The sequence below is a fragment of the Mustelus asterias genome, unplaced genomic scaffold (assembly GCF_964213995.1).
Source record: "Mustelus asterias unplaced genomic scaffold, sMusAst1.hap1.1 HAP1_SCAFFOLD_523, whole genome shotgun sequence".
Classification (NCBI taxonomy): domain Eukaryota; kingdom Metazoa; phylum Chordata; class Chondrichthyes; order Carcharhiniformes; family Triakidae; genus Mustelus; species Mustelus asterias.
Window position 1 is genome coordinate 213,986 of NW_027590474.1, and position 24,278 is coordinate 238,263.

Below are 24,278 nucleotides of genomic sequence, written 5' to 3' on the forward strand. Positions count from 1 at the left end.
GAGGTAAGGTTCCTACCAGATGTTTGCTACATCTTCCAGTGGTAGGACTTTTGATTTGATTTGATTTATTATTATCACATGTATTTGTTTACAATGAAAAGTAGTGTTTCTTGCGCACTATACAGACAAAGCATCCTGTTCATAGAGAAGGAAAGGAGGGGGTGCAAAATCTAGTGTTACAGTCATAGCTAGGCTGTAGAGAAAGAGCATTGTTAGAGAGCTTATAGTAGTTAGAGTAGAGTTTTAAAAGCATAGAATGAGATAGAGTTAGAGGCTATGCAGGACAAAGCTTGCAAGAAGTCGTCACGCTCCGGCGTTATCTCGGAACCTATACAGAGGGAGTGGGGAATGCACGAGGGGCCAGAGTTGACAGAACGCAGAATTCTTGGTGTGCTCTGGAACTCAAGATTACGAGGGTGGGTGGGGTGCGAGGCTGTGGAGGGACTTCAGCACTCTTACTGGCTGGAATATTCCGACTGTTCTCGGCGGCGGGATCTTCCAGTCCCACCAGTGGTGAAGCCCCGCTGTAGGTTTCCTGGCAGAGGGTGGTGCATGGAATGTAATGCTTTTCCTCTAGTGAGAACAAGAATCATAGAATCCCTACAGTGCAGAAGGAGGCTATTCAGCCCATTGAGCCTGCACTGACTACAATTCCAGCCACGCCCTATCCCCACAACCCCATGCATTTACCCTAGCTAGTCCCCCTGACACTAAGGGGCAATTTAGCATGGCTAAATCCACCTAACCCGCACATCTTTGGACTGTGGGAGGAAGCCGGAGTACCCGGAGGAAACCCACGCAGGGGGAATGTGCAAACTCCACACAGATAGTGATCCAAGCTGGGAATTGCACCCGGTCCCTGGGGCTGTGAGGCAGAAGTGCTAACCACTGTACCACCCTAGTTTCCATTTGGTGAATTTGATGAAGATCCCATCTTGTCACCACCACCAAGAAACACAGTACGGGAGCACGGAGAATCCCGTCCACTGTGTTATGCAGGCAATACTAGTAACTTGTTACTTGAGCAAGTGCTGCAGGGCTGAAGAAAATTACAAGCCTTACATTGCTTCCATGTAGCGCCAAACCTTAAAGTTCATTGTCTGGTTCCCCATGAGCACCCCTAAGAGCTCAAAAATAAGGAGTATAGTTTTCTGTCTCATAGTAAAATGCTGAATGCAGCATGTGCCTTGAAGCATAGTTCCACCATGTAACCCTGAATGACTTGGGAGGAGCCTTCACACTGAAAGTTTCCTGTCAGGATGTGAATGAAGGGCAGTCTTCCTGTGAGCAGCAGAGGTTCGTCACACTCGTGTCTTAACCTGTCAGTGCAGCATAAAAAAATTGTTTGTAACAATTTCCCTCCCCCCGCAAAAAAATCTGCCGCTGTGTAAAATGGACGGGCACTTCAGTGGCCAACTGCGAATGAGTGCGTTGGCAGCAGGGGAGTTGTGAACGACGTGACTGCTCGAGATTTGTTTGTCAGAGGCGACATGCTTCGTACCTCAGTCCTGCAGCAATGATTCGGTTAAGAAAAGGTATGTGCACAAGTTTAGTTCAGTATTTTCAAACCCATCTCTGTTCAGACACGGACCTTGTGCCTGTCCTCTATCTCAGGAGTGTTGCAAGCTTATGCTCTGTGCCGGGCTTACTTCTGGGGAACAGGGTGATTGCATTCCCGACTTTACCACGGAGTGTAGCGGAGGGTAGTAAAGGCACTAACTGGTCCATCGGCAACCGAAAACCAAGTGTTGTTTCACCACTGCGCTGCGATGACAAATCGGGAAGTTATACATTTCCTGACTGAATATTCTGAAATGATTTAAAGCAGCAGTTAAGTTGCAGAGCATTGTGTGCACGATACAGTTCCCCTGTAATAAATCCGTGCTGTTTCAACAGAAAAGTCTGCTGTGTGGAATTAGGGGTAACATAAGCTTTCAAACTGAGCCCTGTGGATCATGCCGCATTTCATGAGGTCCCAGTGATTTACTTAGGTTGCCGAATGCATTTTTTTCTAAAAGAATGTAATGCTTTTCCTCTACTGAGAACAAGAATCATAGAATCCCTACAGTGCAGAAAGAGGCTATTCAGCCCATTGAGTCTGCACCGACTACAATCCCAGCCACGCCCTATCCCCACAACCCCATGCATTTACCCTAGCTGGTCCCCCCTGACACTAAAGGGGCAATTTAGCATGGCTAAATCCACCTAACCCGCACATCTTTGGACTGTGGGAGGAAGCCGGAGTACTCGGAGGAAACCCACGCAGGGGGAATGTGCAAACTCCACACAGACAGTGATCCAAGCTGGGAATTGCACCCGGTCCCTGGGGCTGTGAGGCAGAAGTGCTAACCACTGTACCACCCTAGTTTCCATTTGGTGAATTACACTTTTTTTGAAGTTAGTGGGGCTCTGGAGCCTCCGCTGATATCCACAAGAGTCCCTTTCACCACTGTCCCTGCATCAGATAGAAAAACATCGACCTATGTCCCACCATTATTGAGTTTCAGTCGTTAACCATTTCTCAGTTAATAAAGACTGCTTAACCCCTTGAAAACTCTTTATATATTACATAGTGACCTGTATAAAGTGAATATAACGTATTGCGCAATGTCTCAAATAAATATTGGCATGAAATTGCAGCACCTGTATGCTGCTGTGTCCATAGAATCCCTGCAGTGCAGAAGAGGCCATTTGGCCCTTCGAGTCTGCACCAACTCTCTGACAGAGTATCTTTCCCCGGTCTTTTTCCTGACACTATCCCGGTAACCCCACACATTTCCCTTGGCTAATTCATCTAACCTAAATATCTTGGGACAGTGAGAGGCAATTTAGAATCAACATGGTTCAGAAGGAGGCCATTCAGCCCATCGGGTTTACACCAACTCCCCGAAAGAGCATCTATTCCCATAAGGCTGTGCATATTCAATGGCTAATCCACCTAACCTGCACATCTTTGGACTGTGGGAGGAAACCGGAGCGCCCGGAGGAGATCATAAGATATCTGAGTAGAATTAGGCCATTCAGCCCATCAAGTCTGCTTCGCCATGGCTGACAAGCTTCTCAACCCCATTCTCCAGCAGACACGGGGAGAAGGTTTAAACTCCACACAGATAGTGACCCAAGGTCGGAATTGAACCTGGGTTCCTGACGCTGTGAGGCAGCAATGCTAAGCACTGTGCCAGTGTCGTGCGTGGAATGCGCTTTTAAAAGTTGTCAACTGCAAATAAATGTGCTTTATACATCTTGCCCGATTAACGGTGGCACAGGGAATCTTCAGGTGAAGTGACAGAAAAATTAATAGTGCAGGTGTACTATTAATTTTACACTATTTAGCAACAAGAATGGAGCCCATAGAGGAACTATATTGTTCATATTACTTTGGGGCAGCATAGAGCTGACAATACACTAAAAAGCAGCCCTGCAGGCTGACAAAGGAAAGAGAGTTTTGGGTTATTGCCCATATTTTGAGTGTAGGGTTGAAATTGTTGCTTTAATCCTTGGTTTTATCTTCCAGAAGTGGGCTAGTGTACTGGGATAAAAAGAATGCTTGACATAAACATCAAATAATAGATGAATATTAATTTTGCAATGTAACCTATTATTTACATGACATGGTAAAATTTTATGATCACTTTCGCAGACAGCATAAGTAAAATTGTACCACCTGCGCGCAAGAGCTATTCAGTTCATTTTTCAGACATAATTACCCTCTAAGCACAGCCAGCATGTCCAAGCTTTTGATAAAATGAATTATTTGCTTTTGAATTTACAAGTGCCCTGTCTATAAAATGTAGATTTACCCGTCAGCACCAGACTACTTACCTGGGCGGCACCGTAGCACAGTGGTTAGCACTGCTGCTTCACAGCTCCAGGGACCTGGGTTCGATTCCCGGCTTGGGTCACTGTCTGTGGGGAGTTTGCACATTCTCCTCGTGTCTGCATGGGTTTCCTCCGGGTGCTCCGGTTTCCTCCCACAGTCCAAAGATGTGCGGGTTAGGTTGATTGGCCATGCTAAAAATTGCCCTTAGTGTCCTGAGATGTGTAGGTTAGAGGGATTAGTGGGTAAAATATATAGGGATATGGGGGTAGGGCCTGGGTGGGATTGTGGTCGGTGCAGACTCGATGGGCCGAATGGCCTCTTTCTGTACTGTAGGGTTTCTATTCTATGATATTGGATTCCTTTCAATAGATAAAAAGGGAAAATGTGCATTTATATAGTGCCTTTCACATCCTCGGGACTTCCCAAGTACTTGTAGTGAAGTATAGTCAGTGCTGTAATGTAGGAAAAAGGTTCCAGAATATATTTTACTCCATAATTACCATCAAACCAGGGAACCAACCCTGGTTCAATGAGAAGTGCAGGAGAGCGTGCCAGGAGTGATGGGAGCGATTGCCGACAGTGCTATCAAGTGGCACTAACGCAGCAATAACTGATGCTCAGTTTTGGTTCTGCCAGGACCACTTGGCTCCAGACCTCATTACAATCTTGGTCCAAAGTGGACAAAAAGAGCTGAATTCAAGGGGTGAGGTGAGAGTGGATGCCCTTGACATCAAGGTAGCATTTTGGCTGAGGGTGGCATCAAGGAGCCCGAGCACAATTGAAGTCACTGGGAATCCAGGGTGAAACTCTCCGCTGATTGGAGTCATGCCTAGCACAAAGGAGGACTATTGTGATTGTTGGAGGCCAATCAGCCCCATGACATGGTTTCAGCAGTTTCTCAGGGTAGTGTCCTAGGCCCAACAACCAGCAGCTGATTGATCAGTGACCTTCTCACCATCATAAGGTCAGAAGTGGGGTTATTTGCTGCATTGCATATTCTCGGTTCCTCAGATACTGAAGCAGTATGTGTCATATGCAGCAAACCTGAGCCACATTTAGGCTTGAGTTGAAGTGTGGTAAGCTATACATGCATTGTACAAATGCCAGCCAATAGCCATCTCCAACAAGAGAGAAGCTAACCATCACCCTTTGATATTCAACAGCAGTGCTATTGCTGAATCCCCACCACTCACATCCTGCGGCTTACCATTGACCAGAGATTTAACCAGACAAACCACACAAATGCTGTGGCTACAAGAGCAGATCAGAGCCTGGGAATCCTGTAGTGAGTAACTCATCTCCTGACTTCCCAAAGCCTGTCCACCATTTGCAAGGTGCAATTCCAGGAGCGTGATGGAATATTCTCTACTTGCCTGGATGAGTGCAACTCCTCCAACATTCAAGAAGCAGGGCACAGTGGAAACCATGTGCACCATCAATACACACTTGAGATTATCCAGGAGGGTTCTAACGTTCCAACTTAGAACATTTAAAGCTTTCTCTTAAAATATAAGTGGAATACTGCAGATGCTGGAAGTCTGAAATGAAAACACAAAATGTTGGAAAAACTCAAGAGTGGTGGTGTTTGCGGACAGGGAAACACAGTGAATGTTTTGAGCCCGTATCATAGAATACCTACAAGTGCAGAAGGAGACCATTTGGCCCACCGAGCCTGCACAGACAACAATCTCACCTGGGCCCTATCCCCATAACCCCCACATATTTACCCTATTAATCCACCTGACACTAAGGAGCAATTTAGCATGGATAATCCACCTAACTCACATTTTTGGACCTTGGGAAGAAACCAAGGCACCCGGAGGAAACCCACGCAGACACGGGGAGAACATGCAAACTCCACACAGACAGTGACCCAAGCCGGGAATTGAACCCAGGTCCCTGGAGCTGTGAGGCAGCAGTGCTAACCACTGTGCTGCCCCGTATCCTCTTCAGCATAAGAGTCATATGGACTTGGAATAGTAATCAAGTTACTCTGTCGGCAACTGCTGCAACTCTTGCTGAGTTTTTCCAGAATTTTCTGTTTTTATTTATTAGTAAAGTTTTCTTTCTTCGATTGCAAAGATTGCCGTCCTGCAGAGGTGATGTTCCCCGCCAGGAGAAGGTGAAGTGGTCTATTTCTGGGGCATCTTTTCTTGCTTCTCCCCCGCCTCCTGTTCCCCCGTCCCATCCCCCAACATTTGGCTCAGCAGAGGGCATGTAGAAGAGGACAGCTCAGTCACTGATGCTCCTACCCAAAGATATGACTGTCCCAAGACTGGTGTCCACTGACCTTTGCGCATCTGTCGCCTGCGTACAGATTCTTGTAAGAGTTTTAACAACACCAGGTTAAAGTCCAACAGGTTTATTTGGTAGCAAATACCATTAGCTTTCGGAGCGCTGCTCCTTCGTCAGATGGAGTGGAAATGTGGTGGCCAGATTCTTGGCCAGGGACGCTCAGGCTCAAAGCCCTGTCCCCATCACCACACAACTTACCTTTACCAGGAAAGTGGAATGCATGAGGGAATACCTTATCAGTGGCGTTTGAGTACTCTTGGATCACAATCTTTGAAGAAGAGAAGACTGATTTTTGATTCAGTTGAATTTTGTAACTTGATACATAGAACATAGAAATCATCATAGAAACCCTACAGTGCAGAAGGAGGCCATTCGGCCCATCGAGTCTGCACCGACCACAATCCCACCCAGGACCTACCCCCACATATTTACCCGCTAATCCCTCTAACCTACACATCTCAGGATTCTAAGGGGCAATTTTTAACCTGGCCAATCAACCTAACCCGCACATCTTTGGACTGTGGGAGGAAACCGGAGCACCCGGAGGAAACCCACGCAGACACGAGGAGAATGTGCAAACTCCACACAGACAGTGACCCGAGCCGGGAATCGAACCCGGGACCCTGGAGCTGTGAAGCAGCAGTGCTAACCACTGTGCTACCGTGCCACCATGGGCCAGAATTTTGCTGGCACACCTGCCCCGGAATCAGGGTGGGCGCGGATCGCAGAACAGAATTCTCCGTTGGCCTGGGGTGGGATTTTACGAGCCTCGCCCGAGCGAGGTCGTAAAATCCTGGCCATGGCCTCACTATCTCAAGTTCTTTACTCTCAATGATGATATTTTGCATAGTCATCAGTGTAAACTGCAGAGATTTGGCCCACGTCTTGATATTCGTAACTTTTTTCACACAGCGTTATTGATACTTGGAATCCTTCGCCTGATTTTGTTGTGAATGCTGAAAATGCAGTGATTTTTAGAAGACTTGTCAGAAATATAATGTGTATGGTCTGATGTTGTTGCTGTTCTTGTTTTTTAATACTGTGCCTATCTGCTTTGCATTGTGGGACAATAAAGATAAATAATGAAAAACTCGGCAAGTGAATGCTGCTAGAAACCTGCTCATAACTTTGTTTAGAATCCCTTCAGTGCAGAAGGAGGCCATTCGGCCCATTTGGTCCGCACCGACCAAAATCCCACCCAGGCCCTATTCCTGTAACCCCTCTTATTTACCCTGCTAATTCCCCTGACTCTAGGGTTAATTAGCATGGCCAATCCACCTAACCCGCACATCTTTGGACTGTGGGAGGAAACCTGAGCACCCAGATGAAACCCACGAAGACAGGGGAGAACATGCAAACTCCACACACACAAGTGACCCAAGGCAGGAATTGAACCCGGCTCCCTGGCGCTGTGAGGCAGCAGTGCTAGCCACTGTGCCACCCTGGCCTCTTTGGATGCGGTTGTTGTCCACGTGACCTTGACGGGTTGGTGGTCAGAATTTGGTCACCAAGTTGACCGGGACCGCTTTGGCGCTACATACTCTGCTTTTGCGGTCAGGGAGGTGGGATTTTCTGGCCACACTCACCCCAAAACAACCTTAATTTGCTTGTCCTGCTGTTGAGAACATTTTTGGATTGCATTTTGTCTGGCACCTCAACCCCAACCTTGCTGCCATATCAGGAGCAAGGAGCTCAAAGGGTCATTGGAGCCCATCAGCCCCTCCCCCATGCCAAGGTGACGAGCCATGGAGGGAGAGGATGTATACTTATCGTGTTGATAGATTGTCCACTAAAGAGCTGTATCCTGTGGACCATTGAAGTTTGGTCACCTCACAGAGTTAGCATCAATTAAACCTTTTAAGATAGACAACCTTTACGCTAGCAGAACCAATCTGCTCTGACGCTCTGTCGGGTCACTCTGAGTGACACTGAAGAATGCCGTTCATTTTTTTCAGTGCCCCAGTGCAATCGAGTTGTTACATCTTTGTGACGACTATCAGATGTCTGTTAGCTCCACAAGATAATTTGATGAAATCTAAACAGACATCAAATAGGAAGTTTTCTGTTCGATTAATGTCTTTCTGTGCGTAATGATGTAGAATCATAGAATCATAGAAACCTTACAGTGCAGAAGGAGGCCATTCGGCTCATCGAGTCTGCACCGACCACAATCCCATCCAGGCCCTACCTCCACATATTTACCCGCTAATCCCTCTAACCTACGCATCTTAGGATTCTAAGGGGCAATTTTTAACCTGGCCAATCAACCTAACCCGCACATCTTTGGACTGTGGGAGGAAACCGGAGCACCCGGAGGAAACCCACGCAGACACGAGGAGAATGTGCAAACTCCATACAGACAGTGACCCGAGCCAGGAATCGAACCCGGGACCCTGGAGCTGTGAAGCAGCAGTGCTAACCACTGTGCTACCATGCCGCCCCATGTAATTGACAGATGTGACCAAACTCATGTGGTCTGTGCCGTTTTGGGCTTGGTCGTTATGTTGGCTGTGACTATTGCAGTCTCAGGTTGTGGAAGTAGAGAAGCAATGACAATGATGAAAGGAGTTCAGAATACTAGCACGAATTGTACACTTGCTGTGTGAATTACGAAAAAGCTTTTGATCAGGTGACACTGTTCAAAGTGCCCAGAGGTGATCAGAGTAGACTGGAGAAATTTAAAAAGATTTCAGTTCTGTACACTAGAAAAAAAAATTGCAATCAGGCAAGTATTTAATTAATAGTGCTAACTACTGTGCCACAGCGACTTGGTGGCACAGTGGTTAGCACTGCTGCCTCACAGTGCCAGGGACCCAGGTTCAATTCCGACACTTGTCTGTGTGAAGTTTGCACATTCTCTCTGTGTCTGGATGGGTTTCCTCCAGGTGCTCTGGTTTCCTCCCACACTCCAAAAATGTGCAGGTTGGGTGGGTTGGCCATGCTAAATTGCCCAATAGTGTCCAAAGATGCGCAGGTTAGGGGGATTAGCCATGTTACTTCTCCAGGGTTTATGGGGATAGAGTCAAGGGCAGGGCTTGGGTAGCATGGTCTTTTGGAGAGTGGGTGCAGACTCAATGGGCTGAATGGCCTGTTACTGCTCTGTGGGGATTCTGTGGTTGTATTTGGTGAAATTGAAACTGGTCTAATTGGGTGTGGGACAAGGGGATCGACTATCACCATTGTTATGCTGTGCCAGGATATGCAAGCCTGGATAAAATAATCACGGGATGAAGTATAAAGAGTGAAGGTAATGAGATTTAGAATCATAGAGTTACTACAGTGCAGAAGGAGGCCACTCGGTCCATCAAGCCCGCACTGACAAAATCCCACCCAGGCCTTATCCCCGTAACCCCATGCATTTACCCTGTGAATCCCCCTGACACTAAGGGGCAATTTAGAATGACCAATTAACCGAAATCACACATCTTTGGAGTGTGGGACGGAACCAGAGCATTTGGAGGAAACCCACGCAAACACAGGGAGAATGTGCAAACTCCACACAGACAGTGACCCAAGCTAGGAATCGAATCGGGTCCCTGGCGCTGTGAGGCAGTAGTGCTAACCACTGTGCCACAACATTTGTAGGTGACCAGCAAGGCAGAAAATCTCCAGATACAGTGCTGAACGCTTACAGAATGAAAACAAATGTACAAACAATGAAATTATGAAGCTTGGATGAAATCATGGTAGGAAAGCAGAGATCAAGATAAATAGTCAACAGCTGCTGAGTACCTGAGCAACATCCTGTCAGAAGATGGTTGCTGTTATAAAGAAATCAGGGCTGGAGTAGCAGTGACATTCTCCAAACACATAGAGCGGGACTTTCCGCAAGGCCCTGTGGTGTGTTCCATGGCTGCGGAGGTGGCCTGCTGTTGGCTGGCGGCGCTGCCAACAAGCCTTCCCGTTTTATGCATCTCCTTCGCTGGGAAACACGCGGCAGGAGTTCACCAGAGGCGGGACCAAAGATCCTGCCGGCGAGAATGGCTGGAAAATTCTGGCCGTCGAATCATTCAGCCTAGAAATACGTAATGATCTTAAAAAGATTATCAAGACTGTGATTTGGAGTGTCGTGTGTGGCAACCACGTGGTGAACAAAAATCATAGAATCCCTACAAAGCAGAACATGGCCATTTGGCCCATCAAGTAGTCACCGACCACAATCCCACTCAGGCCCTATTCCCGTAACCCCACATATTTACCCTGCTAACCCCCCTGACACTAACGTGAATTTAGCATTGCCAATCAACCTAACCCGCACATCTTTGGACTGTGGGAGGAAACTAGAGCACTCAAAGGAAACCCACGCGGACAAGGGGAGAAGGTGCAAACTCCACACAGCCCGAGGCCAGGATTGAACCCAGGTCCCTGGTGCTGCGAGGCAGCAATGCTAACCACCGTGCTGCCCATAGGTGCCCAACGGGAAGAAGAATCGGCAACTAATTTCGATTACCCCAGCCACACCGATGTAACTAACTGACCTTCATAATTATTTTAACTATTTTTCCTGAGATTCGGAGAAGGTTTGAAATGGGTCGGTAAGTATGACAGGTATCTGATCAGCTCAGGAAAACATGAATACGGCAACACCATTCAAAAAAAAAAGTGAAGCAAAGATCTCCTGCGCTGAGAAGAGCAAAGGATTAAAAATGTACTTTCCCAGAACAATTTGGACAGATGGACAGATGAGACACAGAACTGGACATTGTGGAAGAGGAGATTTTTAAGATGTGGAATGGGATTTTCCGGCCGCACTCACCCCAATGACGGAAAATCCCACCCGAGGTCAACGGACCTTTGCATGGTCCATGTCCCACCCGCTACAATTCCCGTGATGGAAAAATCCCACCCATGGAATTGGAATAATCAATCAGAGGCTAAGCAAGTTAAGAGAACATTGTATTCGATTGGTGCAGTTGCTGACAATGTGATAGCGTGAACAGACATTAATGAATCATCTGACAAATTTCAAAAGACCACGTCCTATAAAGTAAAAACATTTTGGAAAGAGCGGTTTAATTGAAGGGTCTACAAGCCCTGGCGACATCTTCATCAGTAATTTGGGGAGGCAATGGCGTAGTGGTATTATCGCAAGACTGTTAATCCAGAAACTCAGCTAATGTTTTGGGGACCCGGGTTTGAATCCCGTCATGGCAGATGGTGGAACTTTAAACAAACCTATAATTAAGAATCTACTTATGACCATGAAACCGTTGTTGATTGTCGGAAAAACCCATCTGATTCAGTAATGCCCTTCAGGAAAGGAAATCTGCCGTCCTTACCTGGTCTGGCCTACGTGTGACTCCAGAACCACAATAATATGGTTGACTTTCAACTGTTCTGGGGCAACTAGGGATGGGCAATAAATGCTGGCCAGCCAGCGATGCCAATTTCCTATGAATAAATTTTTAAAAATTGTATCATTTGTTTGAAGGCTGTGACTGCGATAATATTCAGTCTGAGTGCCAATAGGAGATCACATAGTAGTTGGGGTAACAAACGCTACCCTTTCTGACCAGCTTCAATCCAAAGATTTCACTTTGGAGAAGGTTTTACAAATGGTCGCTAATTTGAGTTCCGTCAACAAAATCGAGCTATATTGAGAAAGGGAAGATGTGTTGCAGAACACCAACCATGTCTGTTCAGTTTATTAAACAACAAAATGCAAAAGACACTCCAGGGCAAAGAAGATTGTATGTAATTAAAATTCAAGATGGCAGCAAGCTATATCAGCACTGTGGTGTCAAAAAGCCTCACGGGTGCGAACAGTGTATTGCAAGCATGGCAGAATGCATCCAATATACAAGTCTGGGAAACTTTGGGAAAATGTACAGTTTGAAAACTCGCAACATACAGAGGGTTACAAAATGGAAGAGTCACACCAAGGACAATGTTTCCTAGACGCGTTCAGAGACCCCAGATATACCTACCGGAATGCTGACATATGTGTTAATGGGTACGTTACCAATTTTAAATTGGACACAGGAGCAAGTGTGACAGTCCTGTTTGATAGAGAACTGTGGCTCGCCAACCTCTGGCTGCGGACAGCAGACTCAGCACTGTATGTCCCGGGACGGATCAATCTCCCACTTATAGACTGTTGTGGGAAATTTACCACTTCAGAGTCAGACTCGGAGGTTCACCAAAACAGTTTTATTTCGGACAAAGCTTTGGGAGAAAGCACTGGTACTCCGCAGTACTTGGCAGCTACCTTCTCAACTACACATTGGTAGTTGAGCATCTCTTATGCTTTTTAGACAATAGGCAGTACGGATATTAGCCGTTAACACATCTGAGTAGATCGACAGTTAACACATTGTTACAAGCAGACAGGTACGGACATGGACAGTTAACACATCATTGTAGATAGAGTGGATACATTTATGCAGTTATGTCCTCTATCAATGACTGGTTTCGATATATACATTGATGTATTTATGCCCCCATCAGTGGCTGATCTCGTTACATTTATGCATTTATGTCCCCGTCAGTGGCTGATCTTGTTATCAAACTCATTGTTCTGGGTCTGCTCTTATCTCAAGTCTTAAGGTGCCTCAAGGTCTGACCAGTTTCCTGCAGCAATTTAGACACTATAAGTTTTAACTCTTTGTGTAACTGTCTGTGCCCAAAGTCAGTGCCTCTCAATGTCCCTTCCCAGTGTCCATTTTGTGTGCCAGATAACCATTTTGTGTCCATCACTTTGATTTTACCATAACAAGACACACTTATAGAATTGCTCCAACACAGGAACAGTAGATACTGGAGATGCTCTGTGATAATCAGGAATTTTCTCTCCTGAGCCAAGATGCCAGTGTTGCCCCCAACCTCATCAAAGGAGCAGAACCAAAGAATCCCTGCAGTGCACGAAGAGGCCATTTGGCCCATCAAGTCTGCACCGACTCTCTGAAAGAGCATCCTACCCAGGCCCTCCATTCCCTGCTATTCCCATAATCCTGCACATTTCTCATGACTAATCCACCTAACCTACAGATTTTTGGACTGTGGGAGGAAACCGGAGCACCCGGAGGAAACCCATGCAGACACTGGGGAGAACATGCAAACTCCACACAATCACCCAAGGCTAGAATCGAACCAAGGTCCCTGGCGCTTGAGGCAGCAGTGGTAACCACTGTGCTGCCCAGAAGATGTCAAAGAACAGGCAGTCATTGAGTATATAACAAGTGGTAGACCACCAAACTGTCCAACACGGACAGGGCGGCACAGTGGTTAGCACTTCTGCCTTCAGCGCCAGGGACGTGGGTTCAATTCTGGCCTTGGGTGACTGTTTGTGTGGAGTTTTCACATTCTCCTTGTGTCTGCGTGGGTTTCCTCCGGGTGTTCTGGTTTCCTCCACGGTCCAAAGATGTGCGAGTTAGGTTGATTGGCCATGCTAAATTTACCCTTAGTGTCCCAAGATGTGTAGGTTAGCGTGATTAATAGGGTAAATATGTGGGGTTACGGAAATAGGGGCTGGGTGTTAGAATGTAATCGGTGACAACTTTGTATTGGATGTAATGTGACCAATGGGAACAAGATGTAAGGGTCAGCTGACCCCAGTAAACCATGGAACCAATTACAGAATAATGTAATAGTCAGCTGACCAGCTGATTCACTATGAATAAGGAACTATGCAGAATCGTGGGGAGCTTGGAGTGGCCCAGGGCGAGGCCCCAAGTTTGGAGTAATGATGTTTCTTTATTAAACCCTTTCTTTGATTTATAAGTTGGAGTAAGTTTTGTTGTATTTTCATGAGCTGCATTTTGAACAGTTCCTTCTGAAGAAGCACTGGCTGGGGTTGTTGTCGGTGCAGGCTCAGTGGGCCGAATGGCCGCCTTCTGCATTGTAGGGATTGTATGATTCTGGTACTGATGACCTAGTACTGGGACTTCAGTGGAGATTTTTTAAGACCATTTCTTTCTTTGCTGAGGTAGATAATCTGGCTCCTTTCTAAACAGTTGAAGGTAACATTCTTCAACCTGCAAGAGGAAATGGACGAGTTGGTTCAATGAATACCCGAGTGTGATTTTATCATTCAGCAAATCATCAGTCAAATCGAAACGCAGGTGATAGGAAACGCTGGTACCATCCTGCATTCACCTTCTATACTGACCCCTTAGTAAGTGCATCCATATTGATCCATTCACCAGAACTGGTAGCCCAGGATGTAAATAACTGAATGGTTTCAGAACCAGAAACAAGGCCCAATCAGATGATATCCACCTTGTCGATGTTACTGGATACTGACCTTACCACTACATTGGAGTTACTGCAATTGGAGAGAAGACAGCAAGACGTTAATCAAATGCCTTCCTCATCTCTAGTGACCACAATATAGGATTCCCCAAAACCTCAGGAGTCTGAAGGTAAAGCATGGCAGATGGAATTGTTCAAAAGAATCGGCACAGTTCGATGAACAAGGATAGGATGCAGAGCCAAGGTGAAGAAAGGGATAAACCTGTAACATCTAACCACAAAAGGGAAACTATTACTAAGGAAAAGGACAACAGCAAGGAGAGGGAGAAAAGGATTAAGTGTTCAATCTCAAACAACAAATGCTGCAACTTCTGCTGAAGAGCAGACAAGTCAGAACAAGAAAATCCAGTGTTGAGGTTACCAATCCCCCAAACTTCATATCATCACAATCAAGGAGAGGTCGTGAAACCTTCCTTATGAAGGCAGAGACTTGGTGGAGAGAAGGGGTAGAATGTAAATCTAAATATATTTGGATAGAACTTGGCAAGAGAATGTAGTATTAGGATCTTCAAGATTCAAATCGTTCATGTGAGCCAGGTGAAAGAGTACCCTCCAAATGGTGATATTAAGGGAGCCACACAACTAGTAGTAGTGTGGTAGTAATCAGAATCGAGGAAGCTCATGGCTTGGTTTGAAGAAGTTGACTGTCTTGAATATCTGTACATGGTTATGTTTGAAAAATAGATAGTTACTGTTCAGACACTATGGCTAGAATTTTCTGGCTGTTTACGCCAGCGGGATTCTCTGCTCCTGCTGCAGGGAATGAAAATTTGGCTGAGTTCCAAATTCTCCATCCTCACTTGCAGTGACAACAGGGCGTGAATGGCCAGAGAATTCCGGCCTACGGGTGGGATTTTACAATGGGATCATCAACGGTAAGCCCCCTCCACGGGTTCCCCGGTGGTGGAGGGTGCAAATGACGGGAAAGCCCGCTGGCAGCGGTGGGGCTGGAAGATCTTGCTGCCGGCCAATGGCAGGCTGCCTCTGTTTCCGCAAAGCAAGATGTGCACATCTTGGCTTCAGCGGCGGTCGGTTTTGGAATATTGCGCCTTCTGCCTCTGAAACTCTTCCTTTCAGAACCACAGCGGTGTAGAACAAAGGATTCACAAGTCTTGCCCACAAATGCAAAATATTTCAATAGATGATCGATATGGGACCATTCTAGTAGCTAAAGGCAGTCTACAGTGCATTACTATCACCGTCAGACCTAAAGTCCCAGGTTCAAAACCTGTACTACCAGCAGCCATGATACCAGACCTCGAAAGGAATCAGTGAGGAATTGCGAAAAATGAGGAAACAAACCGATATAAAATTTGATTTGACGTTTCATGAAGAATGTTAAAATCGAAGTGTTAAATAGGTTGAAGTTTTGAAATTGCAGTTTAAGTACCCACAAAACCAAAAAGTAAATCCAAACTGCAGTGATCTAATAATGAATCCTACCTTGTGCTGTTTTTAATGCTTCTGCATATGCATTCCTCCATTGAACACGATGGCCACGTTTCCCAAGTTCATATTATTAATATGAATACCCAATGACAGGCAGTCAAGAGCAAACACTCCCAGGCACAAGTATCTGTGGCTCTATATCCTTGCCTTATTCATAGAAATCATAGAAACCCTACAGTACAGAAAGAGGCCATTCGGCCCATCGAGTCTGCACCGACCACAATCCCACCCAGGCCCTACCCCCATATCCCTACATATTTTACCCGCTAATCCCTCTAATTTACGCATCCCAGAACACTGAGGGGCAATTTTAGCATGGCCAATTGACCTAACCCGCACATCTTTGGACTGTGGGAGGAAACCGGAGCACCCGGAGGAAACCCACGCAGACACGAGGAGAATGTGCAAACTCCACACAGACAGTGACCCAAGCCGGGGATCGAACCCAGGTCCCTGGAGCTGTGAAGCAGCAGTGCTAACCACTGTGCTACCGTGCCGCCCCTGGATTCATCCAGCATAATGGTCTTATAAAAATTGGGTCCGTCGCACCTGATACAATTAACAACCATTTGAAAACATGTCGAGAGGAACAGAAGAACCTGCACTTTTTTGCTCCAGAATATAGAGCTGTAACAAATGTAAGAATACATTGGAAATATGATGTACTTTGCAGGACTGAGCATTGCGATGCACCAAAATGCACAACACATTTTAGGGGGTGGGGAGAAAGAACTTGCATTTATATAGTGCCCTTCTCATCCTCCGAGCTCCCAAAAGCATTTCACAGGCAGTGAGGTACTTTCGAAATGTCGTTCCTGTTTTAACATCAGTTTCTGATTGCTCACAAAGAGAAGTGAGGTTAAAATGTGGTTAAAAACATGCTTGAAGAATGCACTGTCCAGTTTGAGAGGATGGTTGTTAAAAGAAGGGAGGGGGAACTGCTGTATGAGCTCGCTAATCTCTTCAAGATGAATGTTGTAGGCTGATACGAGGAGAGGGTTGGTTGTTTACTGTGGTTTTAGCACATGCTGTTTTCCTCCAGCATGTGAAGACAGACCTGATCACTGAACCAAGTTCTCTCCTGTTTGAGCATAGCAGTTGGTCTGTACCTCTCCAACTTTATGGTGGGATGTCTACAGTAACCGATAAAACGGGTGGAAAAGCCAGCCTACAAACTGGTACTCGAATTGGAATGGAGTAACTTGGTATTGGCCAGCGTGAGTGTCGCTCTTTGTGAGCAGTCTTTTAAGTTGTTCTTTTTTATAAGCTTTCTATTTCTGGCTGAAAACATATGGAACGTGATAGGTTTATTGTGTTCTGGCAAAGCTACATTTTTTTCAGTTTTCTTTTTCATTCCTTAATTCCACATCAGATTTTTAAGTTTAAAAGTTTATTTATTAGTGTCACCAGTAGGCTTACATTAATACTGCAATGTAGTTACTGTGAAAATCCCCTAGTCACCACACTCCGACAGCTGTTCGGGTACACTGAGGGAGAATTTAGCATGGCCAATGCACCTAACCAGCACGTCTTTCAGACTGTGGGAGGAAACCGGAGCACCCGGAGAAAACCCGCACAGGCACAGTGACCCAAGCCGGGAATCAAACCCGAGTCCCTGGCGCTGTGAGGCAGCAGTGCCAACCACTGTGCCACCCCACGACTTCTGACTGAAGCTTGCACCAATTTTGCTTTTCATTTGAAAGAACTTGAGGATTAAAGGTTCTTTTATTAATTTTAAATAAAAGAACGAGTACCATTTTCATTTGACCAAATAGGACAGGGAGCAATGGGAACAGGAACTGCACTGTTTTATTAAACATTGAAACAAGTCGTCTTCTCACTTGCTTTGCACTTCTTGACGCATTCATTCATTGTATTGGAAAACTATCTTAAGTTTGTTTTTTGGTACCTTTCAGAACATTATTTGGAAGAACGCCTATTTGGGGTGTTTTATATTCCATTATATTAACATTCAGCATGTATGTTCAACAAGGAATTCTGTCACCTGTTTCAGCCCCAAAGCTGATATTAACCAATTTATTCACCATCAATCATGAACCGACAAATTACATTACTCAACAGATACATCTGGTTATCGTTTCCTCCTTTATAGACTGTTGTAATGTCCATAAAGAGTAACACCATGGTCTAATAGGTATTCCTAAGAATTTCCTGTACGCTGTTGAACAGGCTAATGTTGCTCAGTTAAATAAATGTATTTCATACTAAGCCTGTCTGTATACAACAATAACTTTCATGGCAGGTAACCCAATCACCCAATTATTATGAGCAGGTGAGGAGGAATGAGCTGGGCTCCCCTTCATTTCAACCTACTCAGATTGTCGCAACAATGGTTTTAAAATGTATTTTCCTTGTAGATGCCTTTTCCAATCCAAATGTATTTATTTATAATAAGGAGCAATCAAACCAAGTTGAGTCAATAAAAGTGTAAGTTTATTTGTAACTAAAGCTGAGAAAAAAATAATGAAGACCTGACAACACATACTCAGAGGTAAGAGAGTTAGGGTTCAATAAAAAGTTTTAATAAGTATCTGACTTGTTAAAAGCAAGGTGGCACAGTGGTTAACACTGCTGCCTCGCAGCGCCAGGGATCCAGGTTCGATTTCCGGCTTGGGTCAGTGTCTGTGAGTAATTTATTTATTAGTCACAAGTAAGGCTTACATTAACACTGCAATGAAGTATCTGTGAAATTCCCCTAGTCGCCACAGTCCAGCGCCTGTTCGGGTCAATGCACCTAACCAGCACTTTCAGAATGTGGGAGGAAACCGGAACACCTGGAGGGGACCCACGCAGACACGGGGAGAACGTGCAAACTCCACACAGACAGTGACCCAAGCTGGGAATTGAACCCGGATCCCTGGTACTGTGAAGCAGCAGTGCTAACCACTATGCAACCGTGCCGCCCTCTCGTGTCTGTTTGGGTTTGCTCCAGGTGCTCCAGTTTCCTCCCACAGTCCAAAAGACGTGCTGGTTAGGTGCATTGGCTGTGCTAAATTCTCCCTCACTGTAACCGAACAGGCGCCGGAGTGTGGCGACTGGGGGATTTTCACAGTAACTTCATTGCAGTATTAATGTAAGCCTACTTGTGACCCTAATCAATAAATTTAAACTTAAAACTTAAGTCCTTTGATTTGAGGCATAGATTGTTGAGCTTTGCAGCTATTTGAAGTTAGGTGGTTTCCTGGTTTCCCATTCTTTGATCTTTTAATCTCCAAAAGTTTTGAACCATTTGAGATCAAAATCAACAGGAGATCAGGTTATTTTGTACTCCGGAGGGAGTTTTGAATGTGTGATGTCACTCTGGCTGGTTAACAGTTTCCATTGTCTTTATAGAACTACAGTTGATCAAAGTGCAGCACCTAGCACTTTTAATGCCTTCCTTTCAAAATAGTTCCCTTGAAGTGGACCTTGACACCCCTGCAGGTGTGAAATTCAATGCAACAAGTTAGAATGTAATTAATGTCGGAACTTTTACATAGAAGTGGTCAGCTTTACAGTATCAGACATCAGGTGACTCGTGGAAGCCAGTTTTGGTCATTGTCTTTTCTTGTATTGTGTTTAAAACAAGTCTCCTTTAAACAGTTCAATATGTCTGTGGTTATCTTGTGACATTAAAGGTTGATTTCTAAGTTTCCTGTCATCATGCTATAATTATGTTGTTTCACATTGTTGCTTAATCTTTTGAAGGTTGTTGCTTTCACTCCTTGCATCTAGAGTGCATCTTTTTTTTCATTTGTAATAATGTGGAATGACAACACAAAGAAATGTTGGCAGATAAGGTGCTATCTGCTGTTTCTGCGTAAATTATCCTATTGTTTGTGTACAGTGAATCTCTGTAATATTCTGAAAGAGAACTGAGTTTGATGTGTATCAAGACATTTCTTCAGTGTTTATACAGAATAGTACTTGGCGCCCAAATTTGGGAATGGGACAAATGATGCATGCAACTAATGTGTTATGTTGGCTCCATGTCATAGAAGGGTGACATAAAGAACAAATCTACCCAAAAGGCACTCAAGCCTATCAGCCAATCTTCCACAATAATTTTCAACAGCTGGAGAGAATGAAGTGAGTGTGACTGTACAGTAAAACCATAAGATATAGGAGCAGAATTAGGCCATTCGGCCCATTGAGTCTGCTCCGCCATTCAATCATGGCTGATACATTTCTCAACTCTATTTTCCTGCCTTTTCCCCATAACCTTTGATCCCCTGAGCAATCAAAGACCTATTTATCTCTGTCTTAAATACACTCAATGACCTGGCCTCCACAGCCTTCTGCGGTTATGAATTCCACAGATTCACCAACCTCTGGCTGAAGAAATTCCTCTTCATCTTGGATCTAAAGCGTTGTCACTTTACTCTGAGGCTGTGCCTAGTCTCTCCTACTAATGGAGACATCCTCTCCACGTCCGTTCTATACAGGCCTTCTGTAAGTTTCGATGAGACACCCCCTCTATCATCCTTCTAAACTCCATCAAGTACAGACCCAGAGTCCTCAGATGCTCCTCATACGTCAAGCCTTTCATTCCCGTGCTCACTCTCGTGAACCTCCTTTGGACCCTCTCCAAAGTCCCATGCATCAGAGAGATGATGCCAAAATTGAAAATGTAATGATGAAGTGGATCACAGTCAGCAATGACGCCATGCTTAAAGAAAAATGAAGGCAAATTTAAGTAACCACAGAAGCACGTGGAATAAGTCAACATGAACATGTTTTATTACAAACAAGCAGATTCCAATCATTTTCAACCATCTGCAATGCGAACGTAAAAAGTTTATTTATTTATTAGTCACAAGTAGGCTTACATTAACACTGCAATAAAGTTACTGTGAAAGTCCCCTAGTCGCCACACTCTGGCGCCTGTTTGGGTACACTGAGGGAGAAGTTAGCATGGCCAATCCATCTGACCAGCACATTTTTCGGATTGTGGGAGGAAACCGGAGCACCCGGAGGAAACCCATACCGGGAGAATGTGCAAACTCCACACAGGCAGTGACCCAAGCCGGGAATCGGGTCCCTGGCGCTCTGAGGCAGCAGTGCTAACCGCTGTGCTGCCAGATGAAGAAAGCAATCATGGAGTTACTCTGTAGTAAGAAACATTGCAGACTGGTTGGGGGAAGTTAAGACAATGTTGACCCTTGCTGCCTTACCAAACAGTTCTAACCACCCAAATGAGATTGAGAGGCATTAAGGAAGCCCAAAATATTGTATCTACCTCAAGTGAGACTGAGAGGGGCCCAGATTTCAAAGGCAAACTTTTTTCATAAAAAATACTTAAAAAGAGAGCGGTTCTACTTGCCTGGGTTGGCATAGGAGGTGTGAGCAACCGAGAACCCTGACCTGGATCTCATTGCCTTTGCTGGCTTCCTGCAGTCTGCGTGAGCAGTTTCGATTACTCTTTTAATATTTGACCTACACCAGTGAACTTTAATAGTATCACTGGAATCAGCAAATAAATGGGACTTTTTGGCAGCACGGGGAGAAAACATTAAATAGAATTTGTAAGCTAGTGACGTCTTTGAAGCCAAGACGTGATGACAGGAGGCCAAGAGTGGAGTTATTTTTTTTAATGACCGAGTGTGTTAATGCAGAGAGTGCCCATGAAATGCTGACTACCTGTGTCAAGCAGTGACAAGTTGGTCTGTATAGGAGAGCGCAGAGAAAAAAGAAAAGTACAGCACAGGAACAGGCCCTTCGGCCCTCCGAATCCATACCGATCATGATGCTCTAACTAAACTAAAAAAAAATCTCTCACTCGGACTGTATTCCTCTATTCCCTCCCTGTTCATGTACCTGTCCAGATGCCTCTTAAATGTTGCTAATGTTCCATCATCTCCTCTGGCAGCGCGCTCCAAGCACCCACACCTCTGCGTGAAAAACTTCCCCTGCACATAACCCTTAAACTTTCCCCCTCTCACCTTGGACCCTGCCTCTTGTAAAGGAGGTTCCGAAACAAATCCTTTCCCGGTGGTTATTCTGTCAGTCATAATTCCAAAAGGAGGTAGGAAGCAGAATGATGTATTCATTTATGTGTTGGATGACAGAGCAGTATTTTAAAATGTCTTAGACCATGGTGGATGCATATGGAAGATTTGGCAGTACTGTAGTGTGTCATGGATCTGTAACAGCAGTAACAAGAATTTAGCAAGGGATGATAGAATGCGATCTGCCCAGCAGCAGGCAGAGTTCTGCCCAGCGACATCAATAGCCAGCATTCCAAAGGCATGTGTGATGTGACTTTCCCAGTAACGGGATTAGCAGGCATCTAGACAGAACCAGGCGCAAATCACCCGATTGTTTGGAAACAGCTTACCTAGATGACCGAGAGATCAATGGAGGTAGACACATGCTAATTTCTAGAGGCAAGGAATTTGAGCGGTGCAGACATCCAAATGCACAGCAGGAAGAATCAAAGAGGAAACATGGTATAAGTGCCAGCACCTTCAGAAGCAAGCAGCCCAGTTTACATCTAACTGCCTCAGAGGCCAATCTACAACTCCCAGCTGGAAGGCGAGGCCCACATCTGAGTCTTAGAGCCAAGGCAGTTCGGAAATTTCCATAAAGGCAGTAAAGTATCTTTGCTGGACCAGGAAAAGATGTTTCCCATACTTGATCCTCAACCCTGTATTGTGTAGTAACTATAACCTGGATTTGACTTGTAGATTTATTTAATTTGGGTGATGTTTGGGAAGAGGGAAGTCTTAAGGAATTCAGGGATCATAGATATATTTTGGGGTAATTTCTACATATTGTGTGTGTGTTTAGTGATTCAGGGACCTAATTGTCGTAGGGTATTGTAGTCCCATTCCTGTGTATTTTGTCTTTAATTCATTAAATAATCAATAATGATTGTTATACGGTGACAGGATTGCTTCTTCTCACTGGGGTTCTATGTGATCCTCACACCCATTCCAAATACATAACTATACACCACCATTCACTGGTGTTTCAAGTTGGGGCACCTTGCAGATAACATCAGTGTGGTTGGTGAAGCAGAAGTGATGCCTTCAAACTGATGTCCGATTTTGACATGAACCATGAAGTAAGGAGGAAGGACAATTGCTTACCACATTGTTTTTACTCGAGCTAAATTTCAGGTTTTAGGGTGACTGAACTGATTCCATGGCTGAAAAATTTCAGGAATGGCAGATCTTACGATGAGCAACATAAGCTCACCCTCCAGATGGTATTATGTTTGCACCATGCGTTGCCGGCAAGGCAAAATTATAAGAACGCAGCAATGTCAATGTTGACCTGAAGACGTTTGTGACCAATGATCTATCTCTAAGCGGTGAAGCAAAAGGACACAGAAAGGAACCGAGCAAAGGGTTAAAGAGGGAATTAGATAAATGAGAGTAAAATTAAAGATTGCCATATTGCAAGTTGATTAAGAGAGAGGGGAAAAAAGCAGGGACAGAAATGAAAAGGAAGAGTAAAATGAAAAAGAATGTATTGGAATTAATTGCATTTGGTGGGCTTGCTCTTTAACTTTTATGAGTGAAGTAGGATAACTGTGTGCAATATACAAACACCCTTGAGTCACGAAGCATTAATCCAGCATGGTTACTGTTTATATATTGCACACAGTTATCCTACTTGCTTTGCCGGTAATGCATGGTGCAAACATAATACCATCTGGAGGGTGATCTTATGTTGCTCATCGTAAGATCTGCAATTCCTGAAATATTTCACAGGGTACTCTGTCCACCGTGTCCCGTGTTTGTCTTCTGAGGAGGTCGGTGCGGTTTTTCGCTGTGGCGCGTCGGAACTGTTGATCGATGAGTCGAGCGCCATATCCTGTTCTTATGAGGGCACCTTTCAGCGTCTGGAGGTGTCTGTTGCAATCCTCCTCATCCGAGCAGATCCTGTGTATACGGAGGGCTTGTCCGTAGGGGATGGCTTCTTTAACGTGTTTAGGGTGGAAGCTGGAGAAGTGGAGCATCATGAGGTTATCCGTGGGCTTGCGGTACAGTGAGGTGCTGAGGTGACCGTCCTTAATGGAGATGCGTGTGTCCAAGAATGCAACCGATTCCGGAGAGCAGTCCATGGTGAGTCTGATGGTGGGATGGAACTTGTTGATGTCATCATATAGTTGTTTCAGTGATTGTTCACCATGAGTCCAAAGGAAGAAAATGTCATCGATGTATCTAGTGTATAGCATCGGTTGAAGGTCCTGTGAGGTGAAGAACTCTTGTCCGAACCTGTGCATGAAGATGTTGGCATATTGAGGTGCGAATTTTGTCCCCATGGCTGTTCCGTGTGTCTGGATGAAGAACTGGTTGTTGAAGGTGAAGATATTGTGGTCCCGAGGCATGGTACATTGGGGAAACCATGCAGACGCTACGACAACGGATGAATGAACAACGCTCGACAATCACCAGGCAAGACTGTTCTCTTCCTGTGGGGGAGCACTTCAGCAGTCACAGGCATTCAGCCTTGG

The 24,278-nt window shown here is 45.2% G+C and overlaps 1 protein-coding gene across 3 annotated transcripts in view; it reads left to right on the forward strand.

Annotated features, from left to right (window-relative positions):
• Window positions 1-24,278, forward strand: part of LOC144486927 (tyrosine-protein kinase JAK2-like) — a 185,486-nt gene that overhangs the window by 101,141 nt on the left and 60,067 nt on the right. Inside the window, exon 1 of one of the 3 annotated variants that reach the window (XM_078204944.1) lies at window positions 1,264-1,535. The exons of 1 other annotated variant lie outside the window; for it this stretch is intronic. The gene's annotated coding sequence lies outside the window, so the exon portion shown is untranslated. Of the gene's footprint in view, window positions 1-1,263; window positions 1,536-16,857; window positions 17,032-24,278 lie in introns of those variants that run through there. One more of the 3 variants, XM_078204943.1, reaches the window with a different exon arrangement.